Source organism: Corvus cornix, chromosome 2, assembly GCF_000738735.6.
Source record: "Corvus cornix cornix isolate S_Up_H32 chromosome 2, ASM73873v5, whole genome shotgun sequence".
Taxonomy (NCBI): domain Eukaryota; kingdom Metazoa; phylum Chordata; class Aves; order Passeriformes; family Corvidae; genus Corvus; species Corvus cornix.
In genome coordinates, this window is record NC_046333.1 from 17,246,934 (window position 1) to 17,269,810 (window position 22,877).

Here is a 22,877-nt window from a genome sequence, read left to right on the forward strand (position 1 = left end):
TACAAAAGGAAAGTAGAGGTGCAGGTGTGAAGAGTGTTGCTCATTAGTAATCCAGTATCTTAGTCTATGTCCCCTGCCCACGCATCTGCAGGAAAAAATGTGCTAACAAAGGACTTCAGACTGCAATGAGTAATTCAGTGTAAATAATGTTTCTACATGGCACCTTTCTCTGTAGCATTTGCATGACACTAACAATGTGGGTATTCTACTCAAGCTTTCCATTTATGAGACCACAGGTGGGAACAGGAGAAAGGTATTTGGAAGGGCTCCTGTGAAGAATATTTCAGGATGTCTCTTGGTGTGGAGGTGAAGTGGCTAAGGAGAGTGTTCAGCATACACAGGCCTCGCCAGCTGGAGTGTAACAGCCTTAAGCAAGTTTGCTCTAAGGTCTTAGGGCTCTTGCTGCTATGGGAAACCTATAGGGAGGTATTAAGGAATGTAATGTTCACTTACAAGTTTTTTTCTAGTGTTTTTAGGACATGAGTACAATGACTGATCTTTACTTGAATTTTGGGAGAGCAATTCTAAAAGAAACTCCCATTGTTGTTCTGAAGTCTAACACCTTGAAGAATTACTGCTGAATTTGAAGCTTTTTGACTCCGATAGTGCAGATGGTAAAGTTTAAAATTATAGAGATTGCCAATCTGTAAGGGTAAGTTATCATTTAACAGAAACATATTTTCATTACTCATGGAAAAAACCCTGTACATTAAGAATAACAAAATAAAGATGTTCTGTGAAAATTAAGATCAATAATACTGTGTAATCTGTTTTCCATCATGCCAAAACTTGATTTTCTGGGTTTGTTTTTTGGTTTTCAGTCCAGTCAGTGGTACTAGTTATGTGAAAGAAATGTTAGGAAATTTTGTATTGTGGATGAGATTAGACTTCCGCTTTCTGAAGTTGTAGCTTACCTTTCTGACCAAGAGCTTGGTACAGTCCCTTTCTTGTTCCACTCATGGGCTGCCTTCCAGCTGAGGGAAAAGGAAGGCAGGGGAAGCAAAGGTGATTATTTTACTAGCTGATAAACTCTAGTTGCTTCACACATGCTCTAGTAATTTTATTTTAATGAAGATTTTATTTTCTTGTTTTAGCTGGCTTCAGGAAGAGCTCAGTTGTTCTGATTACCTGTTAGGTGAGGCTATGTTAACTTCAAAATTTGTACTTGATGTTGAAGGACAGTTATGCTGTTACTCTCCATATATCAGAGTTGTGCTTTGAAGTAGGCCACGTAGTCAAGTACTGACAACCTACTGTTCTAACGGAAGTCGGAGGATTTTATTGAAAAGATCTTATTACTTAATAGTTCTTTTGTTTACCAACGGTAACATTTTTTAATTTTGGTTCTCTTTTTACAGTCTGCAGAGAAAGCAGGAATATGTCTGTGTCCTGGTCAGGCTGGCACCGTGTCTGGAGTGACATGGGTGTTGCTTTCTGGGATTGTCTTTCAGGAAGGCAGTTCTCTGTACACAAACAGTTCAGCCTTCTGAACATCCCGTGGTCTCAATAGGAGGGTACTGGGCTGTAAGTTAAGGTGCTTTGGTGTGGTCACAATTGCTGATTGGCTTTATCCTAGCCTTGTATTTAGAGATTGCTAGATTATTGAGAAGACTTAACTGTATTATATTTGCTATCTAAATAAATGTCCCAGTAAATTGAAAGGATTTTCTGTTTGATCACCAGAGCTAGCACTACATTTTCCTATGTGCTTCTATAGACATTAATGTATGTAAGGATTCTATTTTATTACAATTGAAATATTAGGATTCTGAAGCTCAGTCTTAAGCAGGCAAATAACTTACCTAGTTCTGGCTTTGTGCTGGGATCAGAAAATAGCAGAGCTGATGGCATGGCACTGCAGTGTAACGAAGAATGGGAAGACAACAGGTATGACAGCTGGTGATGGGTCAGTAGCTCTGACCGAGGAAGCTGTGACTGGTCTGGAGAGATGGTCCCAAAAGAGATCATCTTCCCGAGGCCCGGTGTCTTCCCTCAGCTGCTGCCTAGGAGGGCCCTTGCAGAAGCTGTCAGCTCTTTAGTGATTGTCAGCTCGTGATTTCAGCTCAGCTCTGCAGGGCAGCCTCCAGGCCGGACCAGGGAGAGACGAGAGGCTCGTGTAGCTGTTCCGCATGAGGCAGCTTTATTGGTCCGTACTCTGGCGAAGGGGAGCCAGGGACAAGCAACTCTCTCTGCCCCCGCAGGGGCAGGGGGCTGGCTTTATAGGGATACAGGGGGTGGGTGCCAGAAGGTAAAGGCCAATGGGCTACAAAGGATCTGTATAGGGTCTCCCAGAGGATTCTGGGTCTGTCTTCTCACCTGAGTAGGTTAGCTGCTTTCCCAGGGAGTCCTGCTGGCCGGTTGTGCAATCTCTTATCTCAGCAGACATCCCTCCAGGGCAGTGGCTGGGCATACCCTACAAACAGGAAGTCCCTGTTAGAATTTTCCCTGTGGTGGTGCTCAAGCCAGTTGTGAACACATGTGTGTTCACATCGGATCACTGTCAGTGAAAAACCTTTCTGTAAAAGAAAATGTGTGTGCTGCTGATACCAAAGCCATTACATTTGATGTGATTTAATTCAGAGGTTTTTACCATCATTCCTGGGGGTAAAAAAAAAAAAGAAGAAAACCTGCCTGCTTTCTAACCTGATAATGGCTGCATCGTTTGCTGGTGTGTACAGTGTCTTCTAGAGATTCAGACATAATCTAGAAACAATTAGTAATGTATCTTACAATTGTTTTCATGAGGACAAGTTAAGTGGTGGTGGGTGGAACATTATGGTAGGAATAAGCATTACAGTATTCTTTTTCCACATTTTGCTCAGACATGAAAAATTACCATATAAAGAAAGTTCAAATTAAGTCACGTTGCATTTTGTCTTAGACTGGAGATGATGTAAAATAACCAGGTGAATAGTACTAATGTGATGTAAAATGCATTTAACAAATAGACTTTCGTAAAATTTTTTCTAGATTTTGCTGTTTTCATCCTCTGCCAACATAAAAAACTACGGATAGTGAGAGCAAGCGGACACTGAAACAAAACTGATGTAGTTGTGTGGACACTTGGTTAGAAAAACAGAAATTTCCTCTGGAGGAGTACGTTTGCTATCCAGGAGCTTGCAGGTGGAAAGCAAGTGATCTGTTCTTGGGAGACACTGAGCTTGTAGGTAGCAGTGATGATAGCTTGAGTAAACTTACATGTTCTCAGGAGTTTGAGTTCATTAACATGGTAAATGTTACCAAGTGCTTAAGGGTGTGACAGAATTATACTTTGCATAAGAGTACATATGGCTTTTATTTCTTACTCAGTTCCCATTAAATTTGGCTGTGCATTTCTTAAATAGAGCAGTGTTAGAAGCTTGCTTCCAGTTTCTAAAGATTGCCAGCTGCTTTACTATAGAGTTCAGTTTAAGGAATCTGATCCTGTTTTATATCCAGTATATTCATTTTTATGGGATAACATGGAAAATTATACTTTCCTGTAGCTGAAGCTAGTAAAAGGCAGTTATTGTTTAGATGTTGATTGTTGAAACAGAGAGATCTGTGGTGGAATATGTCAGATAAAGAAGAGAAAATGCTAAAAGTTGGTTAGAGAAAGGAAACATAGAGCTAGTCCACTGAAAAGAACTATGGCTAAAATCCAAGGAAGTGAGCAGTACTTGAGCTTAACTGGTGAACTGAACTGATTACTCAAGAGAAAAGGACTTTTCTTTGTTGTGACTCAAACTGACACCTGACGGATCAATCCTGCTATCGCATGTCCTTCTTGGAAGCAAATATGATGGTAAAGTTGTCTTGAGAGGGGATGCAGGGGAATTTTTGAAGAATTAGGCAGCCAAAGTGATGAGTACCTCACTGCATGAGTTTTTAAAACAATTAGTAGAACAGTTCTTTTTATATGATTTAGATACTGTGAATTTGTTTGCGGGGTGGTGGAATGATGTGTTTACAAAATGCATCACAAAATACATTGTTGGGCTCATCTGATGAGCTTATGCATTGATGAAATACAAGTTGCATTTATGCAGAAGAAAAATGACAGTTATGCTAATCTCAGTTACCTTCTTTTGCCCTTAGTTTCTGAAGGAAGGGTGATGTCTCTTGTGTACTCCCTTAGTTTCTCGGTTCTTGGACTAAAATACCAGTATAATTGTAGCAGACAGGTATGCATGTGTTAAACAGCTTGAAATGGTACAGTGCTAGCCATTGTACCCTGCATTTTTGCCCCCCAAGGATCTGTTGTAATTCTAATTCTATGAACTGTGTTGCATCTTTAAAAGGAGTTGATATAGAGGGAAGGAGACACTCCAGTTTTTTTTTTTCCCCCCCACTATGGAGAGAGATGGTTTTTGTATTTACTGTTTCTTCCTTTTTTCTTAATGTTCATAGGTTTTTGTAGCAATTTCAATTATAGGGAAAGAATTCAAAATGGAATCATATTTCAACCTCTTCCTGCTGTTGACTTGGTTTGTAGGAACTTTTTTCCTTGTCAGTCTTTGTGACCTGAGCAATGAAAACACTTTTTCTTCAGACACGTTTTTCCTTTTTTGTTCTTGTGCACTTCTCAATTTCATTTGCTAAAAACCCCCCAGATTTCCACCAGAGCTTCACCATCATCATCATCAGTCTACACTTTGCTGGTAAAGGATTTACCCTTTCAAAGAATTGTGTCGCAAGTTCTGGACAGCATCTTTCTGGTACGCGCTGCGCTGTGTGCTGCCAATGTGCTGACCCTTGTGTATGGCTTGCATATTTGCTCACGTACAAAAAGTATCCGGCGTTACAGAGAAGTGGAAGCCCTTCCTTTCTCTGAGCATGAGCTGTTTCAGAAAACTCACTGCAGTTTTTAGAAAGAAGTCTAGATGCTTGAAGGGCACAATTTTAGGGAAATTGTGCCTCTTTTCTACTGTTCCTTTTTAACCCTCTAGAATCTGCATACAAAGATGGAGAGTTCTGAAAGGGTTGAGGAAGTTGTTTCTGACCTGTTTTTAGCTTAGTTACCTCAAAATATTGAGATCTTAATCCTGGTTTTTGACACCAGGAGAAAACACTGGACATGGTGACAGATGTGAGAGGACATTGGATAAGCTTTTGATTTTTTATTTAATAAATTGCATAATTGAAGTTCAACTTCATTGTGTTCTCGGAATTCTAAGTGGTCCCTTCATTATTTTAAGGGGAGGAAAGCTGACCAGCAGTAGAACATCAAAAACTGAGGTGTCATCATCATCTGTTTTTCAGTCAAGCTCAGTGTGTGATAAGGAGGTCTCTGGGCAATTGAGTCCTGGACTCAAATTTTCTCTGGACAGTGAGTCCTTTGGTGCCTGCTAATGTTGATGTATGTCATCTGTCATTCTCTGGTTATACCGTGGGTACATCTTTAAATGCTCTGTTGACCTCCAAATTGGAAATTCAGTGTGTAAACTTTGCTTTTAAATTTTGAGCAAAACTTTTAAAAAGTTTAATGTTTACAACAAAAGTTATTTCAGTTTGGCTTCTGAATTAAACTTTTTGAAGGAAGGCATTGGTAAATTGAATGTTGAAGGCAAAAAGGGAAGCCCTCTCATTATCATATGCCTGCTTTAAGGAAGTTTCATATGTAGTAACCATGCTTAGGAGAAATAAAAACAGTCTCCCAAAAAACATGTTAATAATAAAGAAAATAAGGTTAGAACAGGGGAGTGCTGAACTAGTGGAATTTGGTCATGCCAGGAAGGGGATTTGTCTCTTGTAAATGAGGGCAATTGTCAAGCTGGCTGATGACGATCAGGAACAGTTTTCAGTAACAGCAGATTCAAATTTACAAGTATAAAGACTGACTTGGAGAAAAGCTTTGAGACAGTCCATTTTAAGCAGTAACTGTAATTTACTGTTCAAGGTGCTGTTCTTGCAGCAGTTTGTGAACTCCTTTTATCTGAGGCACTTCAATAAAGACTCTAGCTTGCAAGAACTTCGGTCCTCACCTCATTCTTGTGCCTAGTGGAATTTACAAGCATTTCAATACTAACTTTTGGCAGCAGCTGACAGGCCAAGACTGACTGTTTCTTGAAATGTTCTCCTACTGCTCTGTATTGCTATTTATGTTTTTATCTGCACTATTTAGACACTTTTGCATAAATTGCACTGGTGTATAAGCACTGTCCACATTGTAGGAGATAAAAAATGGGTTCAGGATTTCCTTGAAACAGATTTGAAAATGAATGGAAAGTAATGGGTAAATAATGGCTGCTGACTTAATGGAAAGAATTACACAAGTTTGACTGAGTTGTAACTGCTGTTTTTTTAGTAATAACATACTGTACAGTAGGAGATTTTTAATATAATATGTTGAATACTTTATTAGGAGTTTGAGTGCTTCATAGGAAATAAGTATGGAGTCACATTTTATGAATCTACAAGTAGAAAATTGATAGTAAAACTAATCACTGCAGAACTGTACTGAAGTACTGTTTAAGAATAACTTGGTTGATGTTGATTTTGGTATAGAAGAGCAGTCTTCTCTTAATTTTCCAGATCTACTTTCTCTCTTCTCTCTGCCTTATTTAGTTGATGACAGCATTTTTCCACAGTCTTAACAAATGTGCAGCTGGCTGCTTTTCCAGCCATGTGTAGGCTGCCCCACACGCTCTGCCAGCATCCCTGCTGCCAGTCCTGCAGGGTGCCGAGTCCTTCCTCGTTCCAGCATTGCTGTCCTGGAGACTTCACTGCCTTAGTCTGCTCTGGCATCTCTGCAGTAACCCCCTGCTCTGTAAAGCCTTCCCAGACATCCTCTCCAAGATTTCTCAGGCTTGGATAGTTATGGTGTCTCTTGTGAGGAAGTGTATCTGTTCCACCTAGTAATAGTTGCTAAGCAGAATGATTCTTATAGCCGCATGTCATGTCAGCACAGACCATCTAACTTGTTTGAGATGTAATTGTTCTATTTTTTTTTTTCACCTGAGAACACATTCATTTCATGCTGGGTTCCACTGATACTGCTGTTCTCCCTTTTGCACAATTAGGTGTTTTAAAGATAATCGAGAGTCTCCTGTCATATATATCTTAAAATGAACCAGAATAGATTTTTTTGTACACAAAAGAGTCTTGGAAGTTTTCAGACTCTTCACATTGGCAAGAAGGGAAGAGGTTGGCTTGGACTCTGGTATTAATTTCCCGGGTCCTTCGGATGAGAAATTGGAACAAGATTTTTTTGTTTAGTTTGGTTGAAACAAATGAGGCCTTATTTGTATAACTGTCTCAAAGTTAGAGCTGCTCTTTGGCCACACCATTTGTTTGACCCTCATGTACAAGTTTGTTGTATTTCCAGACTACTTTTATAGCATACATTTTCTTTGACATTTGAAGTACTTTTCGGTCCTTTGGCCATTACTGAGCCAAAGGGTGAACTGACCACTTGTTCCTGTAGCTGTTCCTCCATCTTTTCCCAAGACAGTTTTCTGTCTCTTGCATCTCACTGATGTTGTTAGGTAATTGTATCATTTAAACTGCAGGTTATTCTAAGCTGGTTCTGTGACTAGTCTAATAGTTTGTGTAGTCACCAGATAAAATGTGTATGTTTCTGCAGAGACACATTTCCTGTGTTTCTGAATCTCACTTTGGAATGGGAATACTAGGTAAGCAGTCCAGATACAGTAAGTGAGGTTCATGCTAAAATAGGATTGTTGTTTGCAGATTGCAGAAAAGGAATACATGAAGGAAGGAGGAAACTTTTCTTCAGTTTCTCAGGATCCCTCTGGTGTTGCAGCCCTGACCAGTAGGGTTGTCGCCTTTCATTACAGAAGGCAGCCAGCATTTCTGTGCAATGCTAACGGTACTTTTACAGGTTTAAAGAGAAGTCTGCTGTTTTAAGAGTGCAAAGTAGATAATCCCATATAATTTTTATGAACACTGTGATGTTCTTCTAACTTTGAAAAGTTGTTTGTATTGTGCTGTTTTAAAAGAGGCAACCATAGCTTTTGAATCTCATGTACCGTATGGGGAACCATCATCACAACTGTGCCTAAGGAAGTTTTAAGATTCATATGATATGAATTATGGCACTAAGTTGCTGATATTTGGAGTGATTTCAGCAGGAGCAGAAATGAAGGGGGTAGGGGAAAGAACAAGCGCAGTTTGAAAGTGCCTTTCTGTTTGCTTTAGTGTGGTTTCTTAGGATGTTCTTGTTTCCCATATATTCCCAAGAATGCATAATTTGTCAGCTTCGGAAGTATTATTTTGAAGAATGTTACACAGTTCTGTTAATTTATCTTGACACATAGTTGGGGTGGGAAAGGAGACTGAACAGGAAGGAAAGTCCTTGTTCCTGCATGTCATTACTGCATAGCTCTCATATCCTCGAGGATCACCCGGACAAAAGCTGAGTCAGAGCACAGCAGTACTCTGCACTACAGCAAGACATGGCCCAGTTCAGGATTTTGGACTGCATGATCAATCACAACTGGAGTTTCATATGTAACCTGTACTGTGCATGGAGCGATCAGGTTTGTTGTTTGCTTGTCCTTACATAAAAGGTGATTATATAATTTAGTATAAGGGGAAAACAAAAGGCTCGGGTTGATCTCTTGTCCCCACCCCCAGTCTTACTGAAGATGAGCTATTGGAAATACTGCTATTTACTAAGGAATATTCTAGAGTCAATAAGCATACAAAGCATGGTTTGACTATATAATTGCTTTTTTTACCACTTTGAGTGCTTTAGTTTGTTCTCTTTAGAGTCTTATGCTTTGAGGGGTTTTGTTAAAGGAATTGCACAGAAGGGTAAATATCACGTATAGGAAGGGGGAGATATGCCAAGATAAACTAAGTTGTTAATAAATATAAAGCTGATATGTTTTCCTGCTTTAAAAAGACTGAGCATCTTGGCTAGTTCAAAATACTTGATCATGAATAGGATTAAAAAATGTGTGAGGGGGAGGTTTTTACCTTTTTGGGTTTTTTTTTTAATATATAGGATTAAATAAATCACAGGATGCTATTCAGTTCTTAATATGGACAGATTTAATTCTAATTCACTACCTTGCTGTAGAACTGGAGGGAAAAAAACCCAAACAAAGTTGCCTGGATTCTGAATGAAAATGTTTCAAAATAGAATCCTCTTGCTAAAGGTTTTTAAATAGTGCATGCAGTTGTAATACTACTGTAAAGTTACTCTAGATGTAACCTGTATTTCTCATATAACGTTCAGCCAGTCACTGAAGAAAATTTATTTAATTTTTATTTGGTGTAAGGGGGAGGTAAGCACTTCTTATAAAGTTGCAGTTTCAGTACAGTAACTAGAGCAGATGTTTCAGAATGTTTTTCCACCATACATAGAGGTCCTTTGAAATAATCTGCCATTTAAAAATGCCTGCAATCCCAGTATGTCACATCTGTACTGAAGCTTCTGAATCAGGAAAGTACGCACTGTTAGATGATGGTTGTGTGCTTTGGTTTTGGTTTTTGTTTGTTTTGGGTATTGTTTTAGTTCTTTTGTTAATGGTGCAAATCCTGATTGGTGGTGTCTGGGTGTTTCAAGTAGTCTAGGTAATATTCCAGGTAACAAGTATCTTCTGTTGAATTTAAAAAAACAGAGAAAACATGATGCATTTTCTTAAACTTTAAATTTTTACAGATGCCCAGCTGTTTGATCTAGTTTGCTTACATATATGTAAGAATTCACCTGTCCAGTCAAATGCAATATGGCAATTCCTTACCATACTTCACAGAAATCAAGAAGAAATAGGGCTTATGATGTAGGCAGTCCTGCAAAGTTTTAAGGTGCATTTGATATAGCTAGAGGGAAGGGAAAAGAGAATTGGTTTTTGAGCATATTGCAGTGGAAGGTTTTAAAAAAACCAAAACATTGCCACCCCCACCCCAAAAAAAACCCAAAAACCAACCCCCCCCCCCCCCCAAAAAAAAAGAAACAAAACCCCAAACACCTAACCAAATTCAAACAAAAAAAAAAAAACCCAAGCAAAAAACGCCAAGAACCCCTCAACCCAATGCAGAATGGGGTTCACATAATCTAAAAACTGTTTCTTACCAATCTGGAAAGAAGAAACAAGCTTTAGATCAGTATACCCTGAATAAATTGCATGCTTGAGTTAGAAATGTTGCTGAACTGTTTGATCTTGCTAGATTTTGTTAAATAGACGATGCAGTTGTGTGTGTTTGGGGTTGTTTTGTTTACTTTAACTGAAGTCCAGTCTCTGTAAACTATACAATTTAATGAACTGCTGCTGATACTTTTCTTTGAGATGACACTGGAAGTTCATTTATGGGATGTTACAGTGCAGCTACTCTGTTCCTGCTGCATTGAAATGCCATGGCAGGAGTGGAAGCTGCCAGGCTTGGGGAGAAGTGCACACTGTTCCACACAGCAGTGCTGCTCTTCACCCTTCCCACCTCACAGTGCCCAAGCAGGCTGCTGGTGAGAAAGCAGATGGGTGACTTCTGAAGTTTGTGTCACTAATAATATCTCAAATTAGTTTGCTGTCATTCTAAGGATTTCTTTTGGTTTTATTGTTCACCACCCACTCCCTTGGCTCTGCAGCATGTATTTCCCCAAGCTTATTTTTTAAAACAGGAAGTGAGCAAGCATGAAATAGCAGGGATATTTTCTTCTGTCTACCACGGTGGTTTAAATTTTAGAAAAAGTATTTTCATAGTGTGACATAAAAGTTAGTATGGTTGGGCACAGTTGCCCTTTGCACTCTGATACGGCAAGCTGTTAAGTATATTAGAATGTTTTCAAAGGATATGCAGTGTTTCATACTAAAACAAAAACCCTTAAAATAAAATTATTTTATGATGTAGATCAGTGAAGTTCTGTTGGCATCAGTGAAATACAGTTTTTAGTCCAAACATTGAATGGGATTGATGGCTATCACATGGTGATCCATAAATAATTACTCAGAAGCCTTCAGTGACAATAAACTTGATTGCTTGCAGTTTTTCATCTTTCACTTTTTGTTCATGGGAGAACTGTATTACCTGTCTTAAAAATATTTATTCAAATTAGTTATTGCAAAGTACCAAAGTGTCTTGCTTATGTTGTCCGTGACAGTTGTGTTGTGGGACATGGGGTAGATTCAAGTGTGACAGTCTTACTGGCAATTCAGAACTTCAACATGATTGCAAATGTAGAATCAGTGAAGCAGAGTAGTAGGTAAAAGATTGGTATCCTGTGGGGGACCTTGGTAAATACTGCTTTATGTGCAAATTTGTGTTGTACTTATCCAGACTGCCCTGACAGTATCATAAATGATTGATCCTATTTTTAATATAGTTTGGTCTTAGTAAACAAGGAATTTTTAGTGTTGTTTCCTAAAGAAGAAAAATGAGAGAGTGGGAGTGCCTTAAAAAGTTAAGGCAATTTTTTTTTTTCATATGATAGTCTAGTGTTTATGGAGTTGTAGTCTTGGAATCATAACTTAGCATGCTAGCTGTGGTCCAAGAGGAGTTCCTCAATGAATGTGTGGAAGAGCTAGGTAATATTTTTCCTCAGTAACATACGAGCTAGCCTCATTCTCAGTAAGATGCAGTAGGAGCTACTCCCTCTGTCCTTGTAAGGATGTCCTTTATGAGCCTCCAGCATGTGAGCAGACTCTGGAGATGCCTGGTATGTCAGTTGACCTTGTGGCCATGGTGAGATACAGTAGAGCAGGTATGCCTAAAACAATAAATACCACTGCTTCAGATGGTTGGAAGAAGTACTGGTAGGTAATATAAAGTAGGTGATACAGTGGTTTTGGTTTTTTTCCGTCCTTTTATCACAAATGCCTTTCTTTCATGTGTTAGATAGGAAACGGTAGACCACAAATTGAATGTAGGTTGTCTTCTTACCAGCCCAGAGCATAGGTCAGCACTATGCTCTGAGCAGACTTCTATTAGTTTGAGGAGAGAGAGCTGATCTTCTCATGTGCTGTTCTCATTGGTTCTTTGATGAACTGCATCAGGCTTCTTTTTTTTTATCTTATTGCTGCAGCCTAGCCGCTAAAAATAACGATAATGCTCTTTCAGCCATGTAAATACTCAAATCTTGGGTTTTTCAGCCAGGGCTAAGTATTTTGCAGGTTCTTGAAGTTGGTCAAATTCCAGTGCACAGGGTGGGCTTCATCACTGCAGTTGTTGGGCTTGGAGAAACCTTCTCATCAAAGATTATTTTGATGTACATGAAGGTTTGTTAGTATGTGGTGGCGTAGCAGCCAAGGTGTCTGATTCCTGTTCCTGTAGCTGGAGTTCATTGTTGCAGGCAGCGTGTGAGAATGCGACGTTGCGGTACGAGCCCGGCTCTTGCATCACCTTCGTTCAAGCCCCAGAACGCAGCAGCACTGCAGCAGCTGCTGCACTGCAGCTATTTCCCTTCCTCCGGAGAATCTCCAATAACATTAAAAATGCTTTTCAGTCTTCCAAATGTGTCACTCGGAGGATGAAATAACAAAGGTGTCTGCATTCCTTCTGAGATATTTGCAGCTGATAATGGTTTTGAAATGCGATATTTATGTTATCTTACTGTGCTCTTACTTCTGTTCATCTGCTGCCTCTGAAAGGGAGGGAGGCAATATGATAAAAATCTGTTGTGGTAGCAGTGCAGGGTTTTCAGCTTCAGCAAAAAGTGTAAAATCATTGCATGAAATAGCTGGTGACTTAACTCATTGTGGGAATTCACATTGCTGAAGAAACATTTTTGTAATGTCCGAAGTACAGGGAAATAACTTGGCAACAGTGAGCAATTCAAGCCACAATAAAAGGCAAGTAGTTCTTAAATAAGCAAACAGATTTGTGTTAAAATAGATTTCTTCTCTCTCCGCACTCCAACCTCCAGACAGAGAAACAAATGTAGATTTAGTTACCTATATCAACCATTCTTACTGACATACACAGTGCAAACTGTGAGGAAATATGCAGGTCACTTATGATCACGTAAGTCATGGTTCAGAAGCTTTTGGATTTGCAGTTAAACTGAAAAACCTTTGGACAACTTTCTCCTCTTTATCCTCTTAGTGACATCTCTGGGCATAAAGATTTAAGATATTTTTTCAGGTTAATGACTTCACAGTCCTTTATTAAGCATTTTCCTGTGCATTGTATCTTTGTAAAAGAAGTTATTCACTGAAAAGGCTGCTTTTCTTCCTCTGTTATATATGCACAATAGATTACAAATTTAGAGGTTGAACATAATTTAATTTGGGTGTTTGGATATGTGGCTTTGCATCTGTGTATCCTAATTTTATTTTATTTTGCTTTACAATGGACAAGCCTTTTCACTTCTGGGTTTAGGGCTTTGAAACATAAGAGTGTGTTGATTTGCACATTATGTAGTATGTTGAAATTAAATGTCTAGAAACACAGGACCAAGATTGTTTTTAAGTGTTGAGTTTGCAGGAGTTTATTAATAGGTCACTGTATTAGAAGGCTTCAACACTGAGTATCTCAAGCTGTATGTAGATTTATTTAGAGGTTATTTTTGAGGAGAGAGGCTGTGTATATGGGGAGGTAAAGAATCTTGACACACTGGTCTTCTTTGTGGTGTTTTGAGCCATGTTCTCTTTTAAAATTCCTATGATGTTTTTTAGTCTTGATCCACACAGTTGTTGTTAAATGGGTTGTTCTTAAAACTTCCCCCATATGACTAGGTAAATCTTCTGCAAACGGAAGAGTCAAACTCTAGAATAACAACCCACTTGCAATAACCATGTTTTTAAGGTTACTATTCAGGTTTTGACACTGAAGGATCAAATCCTTGATCTTCCAAAGGCTTGTGCTTGGCTCTGGGCGGGTCAGAGACTTTTCTGATGTACATGAAATAAAATCTCAAGTAGAGCTGCAATACTGCAGAATTGAATGAGCTTAAGCATTAACAGCTTGAATTACCAGCAGGTATGATGATGTATTTATGAAGATGAAGTGATGTGTCTAGTCTATAAATGACCTAATTTTCTTGTTTTTAGAACAGGAAGGAGCATATTTTTTAATGTTGAAAAGTTCAGTAGTCGCCCCAAGACAAGTAGTTTCAGTAAGAGAAGGTCAGCCTAATGCAGCTAATACATTCAATAGAGAGCAGGTGTAAGATGTACCACTGTTCCACTGCTCAGCCCAAAAGCAAAGCTCTTACTCAGTATTGTAGCTGCATCCTGGAGTAGCCTAGTCCAAACACAGAGGTTTGCCCTAGGGACAGAGAAGCTGTGGAAAAATGGGTGGTTTGGTCAACTTTAACTGTGTCCCTTGCGGGGTTAATAGTTGTTTGATTCAAGACAGTCTCTGGCTACAGTGGAGAGAAACACTGTGAAGCAAAGGAAATCTGTTGGTAGTTTCAGGGCTGGTAATAGTTTCAATGCACCTGTGGTCCATCATGTTATTGAAATGGGGTCTGTGCAGGTGATTTTGGTGATTTTACATTGTGCAGTGGTTTTGGTTTTCTTGAAGGCTTCTGCAAAGCTATTTCACGTGTAAATAGGTTTGTGGTAATACTGTGGTGAAAGTCTAGTGGAAGCTATGTGGTATCTTGTGTGTTTGGTAAAGCCTGTGTTATTCTAGAAAGCAAAAAGAGTACAAACTTCACTGAAACTCATTCCTGTTTTTGCAGTAGTGTACTTAGCTGGGGACATAGGTGGTGTTTCTTATTGCCCTCTCCCTGTCTGCAGGAAGCAGAGTGGGTCATGGGGCAGCTCATAGTCTTGGATCTGGAAAACTCCTATAGGTTGAAAGGAGCAGTCTAAGGCAGCTCTTGACAGGTGGAGACTCTGCGAGGCGCTCTTACCACTTCTGTCAGACTGCTGAGAAGATTCTTTTATCTTGCATGGGGTAACCTCAAACATTTCTTCAATGCTGAGGAGCAGAAGCATGCTTTCTTTGTCTCCTGTCTCTGATATTTCCAGAGTACACTGTAAGGTGAGGACAAAGAATTTCCTATTCTTAACAAGCAATGACAGAACAAGCAGAGAAGGAAAATTTTCAAGTTAGCTAAATTAAGATCACATGATATTTTGCTGTTGTGCTAGCTACCAGCCCTGCAGATGTTTCCTTTCTTTCCAGTTTAAGGATGTAGCTGTTAAGAGGGGAGGCTTTTGCTAATGGGTCTATAAGAAAACAAGGAAGCTCTCAATTTCTCTTTGTTGTTAATGTTTTTCTGACTAAATATAATATTATGAACTCCATGTTTGTTGTGAATAACAAAATTCAAGATACAATCAAAACACATCATGGAAATAGTTTGCATAAAAAACTGTGAAGTATATACTTCTTACTCTGTTTCTTGGTGCTGTTGCTTGAAATGGGCTTTTACTCTGTGGCAGTATAAATTATTATCTGAAGTGCACTTAATTAGCTTTGCAAAGAATTCCAGTCAATTAGTACACTTTTTGGATGTGTACAAGCTACTACAAATATATGTATATATGTACACACACAACACAGTATACTTTTCTCTGTGTATATATGTGTATAAAAATAAAATAGACGTATGGTAGATTAATTAATTGAAATATGCTAAATTTGGTAGTATGTAGTGTTTAAAGGGAGATCTGAGAAGGTAGTTTGTCTATTTGTGGATAATTCAGGGGTTTGGGGCTAAGTGTGGAGAAATCCTGTTTAAGAAGTGGTGGAGTACTAGTCATACCAGACATGATCTTGGTTTTGGTGAAGTTAAGAGCATTGTACAAAAGGTCCAGCTATCAGAACTACAGTATGAGAAAACCAGAGCTTGTGCTGTGTGAAAAAAGAAAAAAGTTACTTTAAGTCTAGGCAGTCTTATTAGGTTGGGATTTTTCCCTACTTTGAAGTAGAAGAGCTCTTTCCGAATCTCACCTGGCCTGGGAAGCTGAATGCTGCTTTCATTCGAGCAAGCATGTCTAGCTAGCCTCAGTTTGTAGATCCACTTGGGGTGTCACTGTTTTTAATCCAGAGCCAGGTAAACTGAAAACTTTTCAGTTGAACAGACACATGGAGGGAACATTTTTGAGATCATCCTTGCTGTAGATAGCCTTCAGCTTTGTATTTTAGGTCTCGTGGAGTACTGATGAAACTGACATGAGCACCAGCTGCTTTACAGAGCTGCCTTTCGTGAACAGTAGAGTGCAGTAAGGCAAGTTTGAGCTGTGTAGTAACATGCACACATGGAGGTTTTTACTGTTTGTTTTCTGTGTATGCCTTGACCTTTGTGAGAACTGAAATCCTTTATCTTGAAAATACTGTTTCTCCTTTGAATTACTGTATTTACTACAACAGTAGTACTACAGAAGTAGGCAGAAAGTACACAGAAACACACATCCCTCTGTCCTCCTTCCAAGCCCAAGCCAGCTCTGTAAGCCTGCATGGTGCTTGACAGAATTGCATGTTTCCTTCCCTGTGCCTCCCAGCCATCTGCCATGCTGGCATGGGTATGCTTTGGTTTTGAAAGGTCGCAGATTTCCCACTTACTTCATACACTGGGAGTAGTCATGTATTGCCATCTCAGTTGCCCTTCTCCTTACCTGTTCTTGGTTTGAGGATATGATTTATGTATTTTATTGAATTAGAGTATTCAGTCCTGAGATGCACCTCAAAATTTGACATTCTCACTGAGCTCTGCTGCAGGCAGGCAGCCGCTGCATTTGTTATTGAACTGTACTGGCTTGTATTCCATCTGGGTGAGATTCACAGTCATAAAAGACAGGCAGGTTTGCTCTCAGGATTATGTCCTAACACATGCCTGAATTAAGTTTGGTTAGTCCACCAAAAAGGACCCAGGCTTAGTGCCATAGTGGTGCATTAGAGTGATAAGAAGTGAGCTCCAGTGAGGGACACCCCTGGACCTGTGGTCACTCCATCAAGTGATGCTGACATTTTTATTGCCTTCCCTTGCTCTGAATTGTCTCATTAGGGGTCTCAGCAAGACCCATGAGGGGGCTGAGAGAGGGAGAGCTGCTCATGGAGACCACCTCACTGCTGCTGGTGGCTGCTTGGGTCCCACCTCACCAACCCAGGTGAGCGGCAAACAGGAGGAATGGCATTGCCAATCTTCCCCTTAGTCTTACGGTGATCACTAATAATCTGTTTCTCTTTTCCTGTTGTTTGATATTGAACCATTAATTGTAGTAAAAGTCTCCACTTGTAGTCATAAAGGATTTGGATCTTGTTCTAGTGGTAGTTGAGTTCTTCAGTTTGTTTGCCTCTATTACCCTTTCCAGTTAGTGCATCCCACTCAGCTGCAATACAAGAGAAATGTTACTGTTGGGGTGTCTCAGGAAATATCCTGCACTTCATGCATGCATAACCCCTGCTCGGTAAGAGATGAGTGGGAACCCTGGTGACTCTGAGTGCTGATGCTTTCTTAGAGTTTGGGAGTTGAAATCTTTCTCTGGAAACTCTTATTTTTTCTTCCCTCTCCACACCTCCCCTAGCCTCCCCTTCAGGAAGAACTGTAGCATGGAAGAGGAGCTGTGCCCCCAGTTCCAAAACCAGACAGCAGTGACCCCAGAGTGAGGGCCCTGACTAGATCAGCTTTATCTGTCTCTGTTAATGCTATCTGCTGATGGTTTTATGTATGTGGACTCAGGCTGTGTTTATCTCCACATCTCGTCTTGTGGTGAGTGTGGTTCTGTAGCTGTTTGATCTTTAGAGCTTTGAGGGGTTTTTTTACATCTCCATTTCCAGTTTCAGGTGCTTCATGACAAGGCAGCCTCCTCTTGGTAACTACTGAAAACAGGCTCAGCAGTTACAAGCACTGAGCAACCAAGTCCTTCTTGCAGCTTTGTTAAATGAATAGCACTGAAGCGGACAGGATGGAGACAGATACCGTCTGTCTTGTGCTCTGAGGGTTTTGCTACCAGTCAGAGATCTGTTGAGTGGGATCCATTTCCCTGTGGCCCATTCTGCAAAGAGGAATCCTTAGAGATGTCCTGGGGTAGGAAACACTTTCCTCTTCTGTGCTTCAGTACATCTCTGTCTCAAACTGCCTAATTTTTCTGTGGGGAACACTCTTTCAGTGTCACTCTGTAGATAAAGGCTTTCTCAGTGGAGTGAACTAATTTCAGTACTGTGTGTCAGCACATAGTGAATGTCAGCAATCATGTAAATATGTGGTCAATACTGTTAGGTTGAGTATATTGTGCTGTGAATCTGTATTGCGTTTTAGTTGTATGTTGAGAGTTCAGCTCATTATTGGATAGAGGGAAACTTTTATATTTAACTCACAGTGATTTATTTCTACTTGGCAAAGTTCACTTTGACAGGAGTTGATTACACTCAGCCATGCCCAAGTAATGCTTGTATTTCTAAAAGGTAGACAAGAAGAAGGATGTACTTTTGCATTGAAGTAGGTAGAGCATGTAGGTAGGAGCAGTTAATTAATGTTATTATATATCTGCCATCAGCTTAAATCTATACATAAATTAAATGTTATTAATAATTAATAATTTAATAATTATTAAATAATTTTTTAACCTTGTTGCTTGTTTAATGTGAAGGGTGACATTCATGCAAAAACGAATGCTCCAGTTTGACAATCAAAATACTGAAACATTTGGGGTATTTGTTAATTAACTGTGCATGCTAATTTTGATGTTAGTAAGGAAGGGACAGCTTTGGTATTATGCATGCGCTGCCGCATGCGTCTTTGGAATTCAGCTTAGAGTGTTTTAACAAGTCTAGCATGTACAGCTGTTAAATATTCAGTTGGTGTTTTTCTCCTTTTTTTTTTTTTTTTTTGCCTCTCTTGCTTTCTGCAAATTCTAGATGCCTTTTTTTATGGTGTCAGTTGCCATCCACAGTCTTACAGTCTTACATCTAGGATTTTTATAGATTTCCTCGTATCTCACCAATTTGGCAGACTGGTTTCTGACCATCCTTGTGGGTTTGGAGAATATTGTTGGTTACACTGTCTAGCCATCTTTCAAGGACATAAAATGATGAAACACTTCTTTGAGGGAAGGACACTGCCAGTATATTTACTGAGAGGTTATCTTTCCTGCCTGAATTCTGTCTCTGTCAACATCCTACCTATTCAGGGCAAGGTTACAAATTTTGGTAAACATAAAAGTCAGTCAGAAGTTTGGACAAGTGGATATTTGACACAGAGGCGTAAAATGATTGTGTGGGTTTGGGGTTTTCTGTGTTCCAGTTTTCCTGCTGATCTCTTTGCAGTCATTTTTTTCAGTAAGAAATTAATATATTTCCTAAGGCTAAAAGTGATGGAATTAATTTGTTTTTAGAAGAAGGCTGTGCACTGGATACCTGGAAGATGGATTTACTTAAAATGTTACCTTTGTGTCAGTAATTACTTTTCTTCAACTGGGAATAACTTCTGTACAAGATGCTGTTTGTGCATTGCAGTTTGATTTAAAGACACATTAGAAGTTATCTCACTGCATCTTTAGACTGTTTCAGTACATGATCAAGGTATTTGGCTTTATAAATGTGACCCATTTCCCTTGAAATTTTGGTTTATTAGCTTGAGAACTGAAAGAAAAAGACTCAATTTACACCTTGTGTGAATGATCCCACTTCTCAGATGCTACTAAGATAAAATACTGTCTGTAGGCTGGGTATACCTTCCTATACTGCAAATGAGGATGGAGATAATGTATCTCAGAAAAAAGTTGTATAATCTTTTATGTGGCTGTCTCATAGGCAGGTTTTTTCCTACACATTCTGTAGTCTTAGCCAGAAAAGACCTTTTTATTTCTTCTTTGTTAGCTTTTTAAAGAACCTATTTCATTGTCACATTAAAATAAGGCCAGACTGTTCTAGAAAAGCCTTTTTCTCTGCAATAGCAGATATTTAACAGGACGGTTAGTTAAGTGATAGCAACTGGGTGCAAAAACTGGAGAAAGTAAATGACCCAATACAAGAAATATTCCTGTTTTCAAGTGAGCTGAGCATTTATTAGAGCATTTGGAATATCCTGTCAGTGTCTCAGGAAGATTTTAGGGATTAATAACTATATTTTTTTGCTCTGGCTTATGTCAGTAGTTAATAAAAAGCCCTAAAAATCATACGATCGCTGTTGAATCAGTAAAATTGGGTAACATCAGCCCATTTTCTATTCTGCATAGATCTGTCTAGCTGAACTGCTGTATCAGGTATCTCTTTTCTTGGTAGACTAGCTAAAAGCTGAACATTTGCTAAGTGCAGCTGAAGTAGGTGCTGCTTAGCACAGGCTGTGTCCATGCTGTTACTGGGGTACTCATAGGTAAGTCCCCTGGATGGTCTGGTGTTGGGGGAGGTTGGTTGGTTGGTTTGGGAGTTGGTTTTTTTTTGTTGTTTTTTTCTGTTCTGTTTGTTTGTTTTTAGTTTGTTTTTTAAATACAGATTTAGGCTTCAAAAAAATGCAGTGTGGGAAATCCTTACATCCACAATGAGACTTTTATTTACATAACTTATTTGTGAAGCATTCTGTATTGTAAAAAACCACATAAAACAGTTTAAAAAGGGAGCAAATCTGGATGTCAGTCCCATGCCCCATTTCTTTAGAAATAATTTTGAGTTTGGATACCAAACACAAAATAAAGATAGAAATTGGTTGCTCATACCAACTTAAAAAGGGCTTGAATGATTTTTCCAGAATCGATAGTGGAATATATCAATTATTTCTAGTGTTCACCATTTTTCACCTATGAAGACGGTGTTTGGAACTTGGACCATACCTATTTGTTTAGGTAGTCAAGACAACAGTTCTTTATTGATAACTTTGATTGCAGTTGCCTATGACTGTCACTTAGGGATTTTTAGCTTGTACAGTACAGGTCTGTAAATTGATCAGAAGATTAGAAATTAGAGGGGCTTTAGAGAGCATGCAGGTTGGGTGTATTAGCTTTTTTAGTTGTTACTTCAGACTGATATAATGGGAAACTATTGCTTTGAGACTTATTTTTAATTGGAAATAATATTTACAAACATTAATGCTACTTAGCGATTTTACATAATTCTGTTACTGCATGTTAAGCTGCCAGTGATTCATGTAGTTTTTTTATGATGCTAGCTGATTTTTCATGGATGCTTTCATTGCTTAGAAAGAAGGGTTAAATACAATATTAAAAACAAGGTATGCATTTTACAATGCACTTAAGCATCTGTTGTATGTCCTTGCAATTGCATAGAACAGGAAATAATGCGTTGAGATACTTTGTTCAGAAACCTTGCATGAAAAATTCCCAAGGGAAATGATGTTTGAATCATTTTTAGTAGCCTGGGATTCTTCAGTCCTTGAACTTGATTGTATGCATTCTGACTTCGATTTTGAGGACTGAGTCTATAGAGAAATAAACATACAGATCTTCGGTAAGGAATATGCCTCAATAACCTTTGGTTTGTTAGATCTTACATGAAAATGAAGCATGCATTTTTCATCTCTTGTAATGCAAATGACTCTACCCAAAATACAGATTCCCTTATGGATAGGAGATACTTATGTGTTTGTAACTTAATATTTGATTTGCAAGGAAAACTGTGTAGGGACTTTGCCTTCAGTAGTGTGTAGTTGCCTGGGCTAAACATCATCTGTTTCTTGCTTGCTGTCTTGCATCCTTGTTTTGTTTATGTTTTTGAGAAATCTTCTTGTTCCTTTTTAAAGCTTTTTCTGGCAAGGGATATTCTGGTGCGTGTTCTGTGGTTGGAAGTGTCACAGGGTTACTCAACAGATGTTGACTCTCTTTATAAATCAGATTCTTGCTTGTTTGTAGTGGTGGCTGAAAGTTGCTATTACTGAACATATCTCACATTTATTACTGATACTGGCTTTTTCTGTTACCCTGTTGTCAGACCTTGCAGGGGGGTCCAAGGTCGGCATGAAGTTCACCTTTCCCTTTTGGTGTGCTCTTTCAAGAAGTAATTATTTGACTGTGGGTTTATGAATAACTTATAGTTCAGTAACTTCTGTGAATGCAAAAAGTTTGCATGAAATTACGAGGAAATTAGAGGTTCTCTTGCTACACTGAAATGCTGCAACTCCTGTTTCTAAAAGCTAGTGAAGTTCTCTGTATGGCTCTATTTTGAACTGAGGTTACAGTATTTCTATATGTAACTTACAGTGATCAGTTGTTACACATACTAAAATTACCTTTTGGCTAATTAAGGAGGTTTTTGTTAGAAAAAAGATGGAAGTATATTGAAGACTTGGATTTTTCAGTGCTACATTTAAGCTTGCTGTTTACCTATTTCTAACAATGGGTATTTGCTTATGGACATTTTTCAATATCTGTGGTTGTTGGATCATTTGAAACTTTGCATCATGCATTGCCTGCTCTCCTGAGAGGAGAAACAAAAGATTGCAAGGGAATATTAAATAGATGGGTTGCTGTGAGTCACTTGATGGAGGAAATCACTGTCATTTTTTAGAGGCCAGTGATATTTTTTTTACTAGGAGCTATTTCTTTTGCCAGTTTACTAGGATCAAAATGTTCTTGCTGGCTCCAGTTTCTGCTTGTGTCCTGAGATTGAAAGCCTGAAAAGTGACACTTATATGTGCAGAACTGATAAAACGCTGTTGTGTTCAGAAGCTGAACAGAGTGGTTGGGAACACCTCAGTAACAAACTCCATCCTTAGGCTAAAGGATTATGTAAATTTTGCCCTAATCTTTTCATTGTTTGAACTTCAAACTCAAGCCACTCATTCTTGGCAGTTCTGCAGTGCTCACTAATTTTTTGTTCATTAGTCATCTAATTGCATAGTCTTCTCAGTTTCACACTAACACTTTAAAACATGAATGAAGATGATAGATGAGGACAGACTAGGCTGAGACTGAGTCCTTGATATTTATAACTGTTCTTTCCAAAATCTGCTGTTAATTCTTCCAGGCTGTTTGGAAGAGCAGAATCCTGTCAGGCTGCTCTGGATTCTCCATATTTTCTTGTTTCTGAAGCAGCTCCATTTCTTGGCTTGGCTGTAGTGTTAAGACCCTTCTTGATTTGTATGTTTT

The 22,877-nt window shown here is 38.9% G+C and overlaps 1 protein-coding gene across 6 annotated transcripts in view; it reads left to right on the forward strand.

Moving 5' to 3' along the window:
• ARHGAP21 (Rho GTPase activating protein 21) overlaps positions 1–22,877 on the forward strand; it is a 120,971-nt gene that overhangs the window by 24,083 nt on the left and 74,011 nt on the right. Inside the window, exon 1 of one of the 6 annotated variants that reach the window (XM_010399278.4) lies at positions 8,462–8,480. The exons of the other annotated variants lie outside the window; for them this stretch is intronic. The gene's annotated coding sequence lies outside the window, so the exon portion shown is untranslated. Of the gene's footprint in view, positions 1–8,461; positions 8,481–22,877 lie in introns of those variants that run through there. 6 annotated transcript variants of the gene reach the window in all.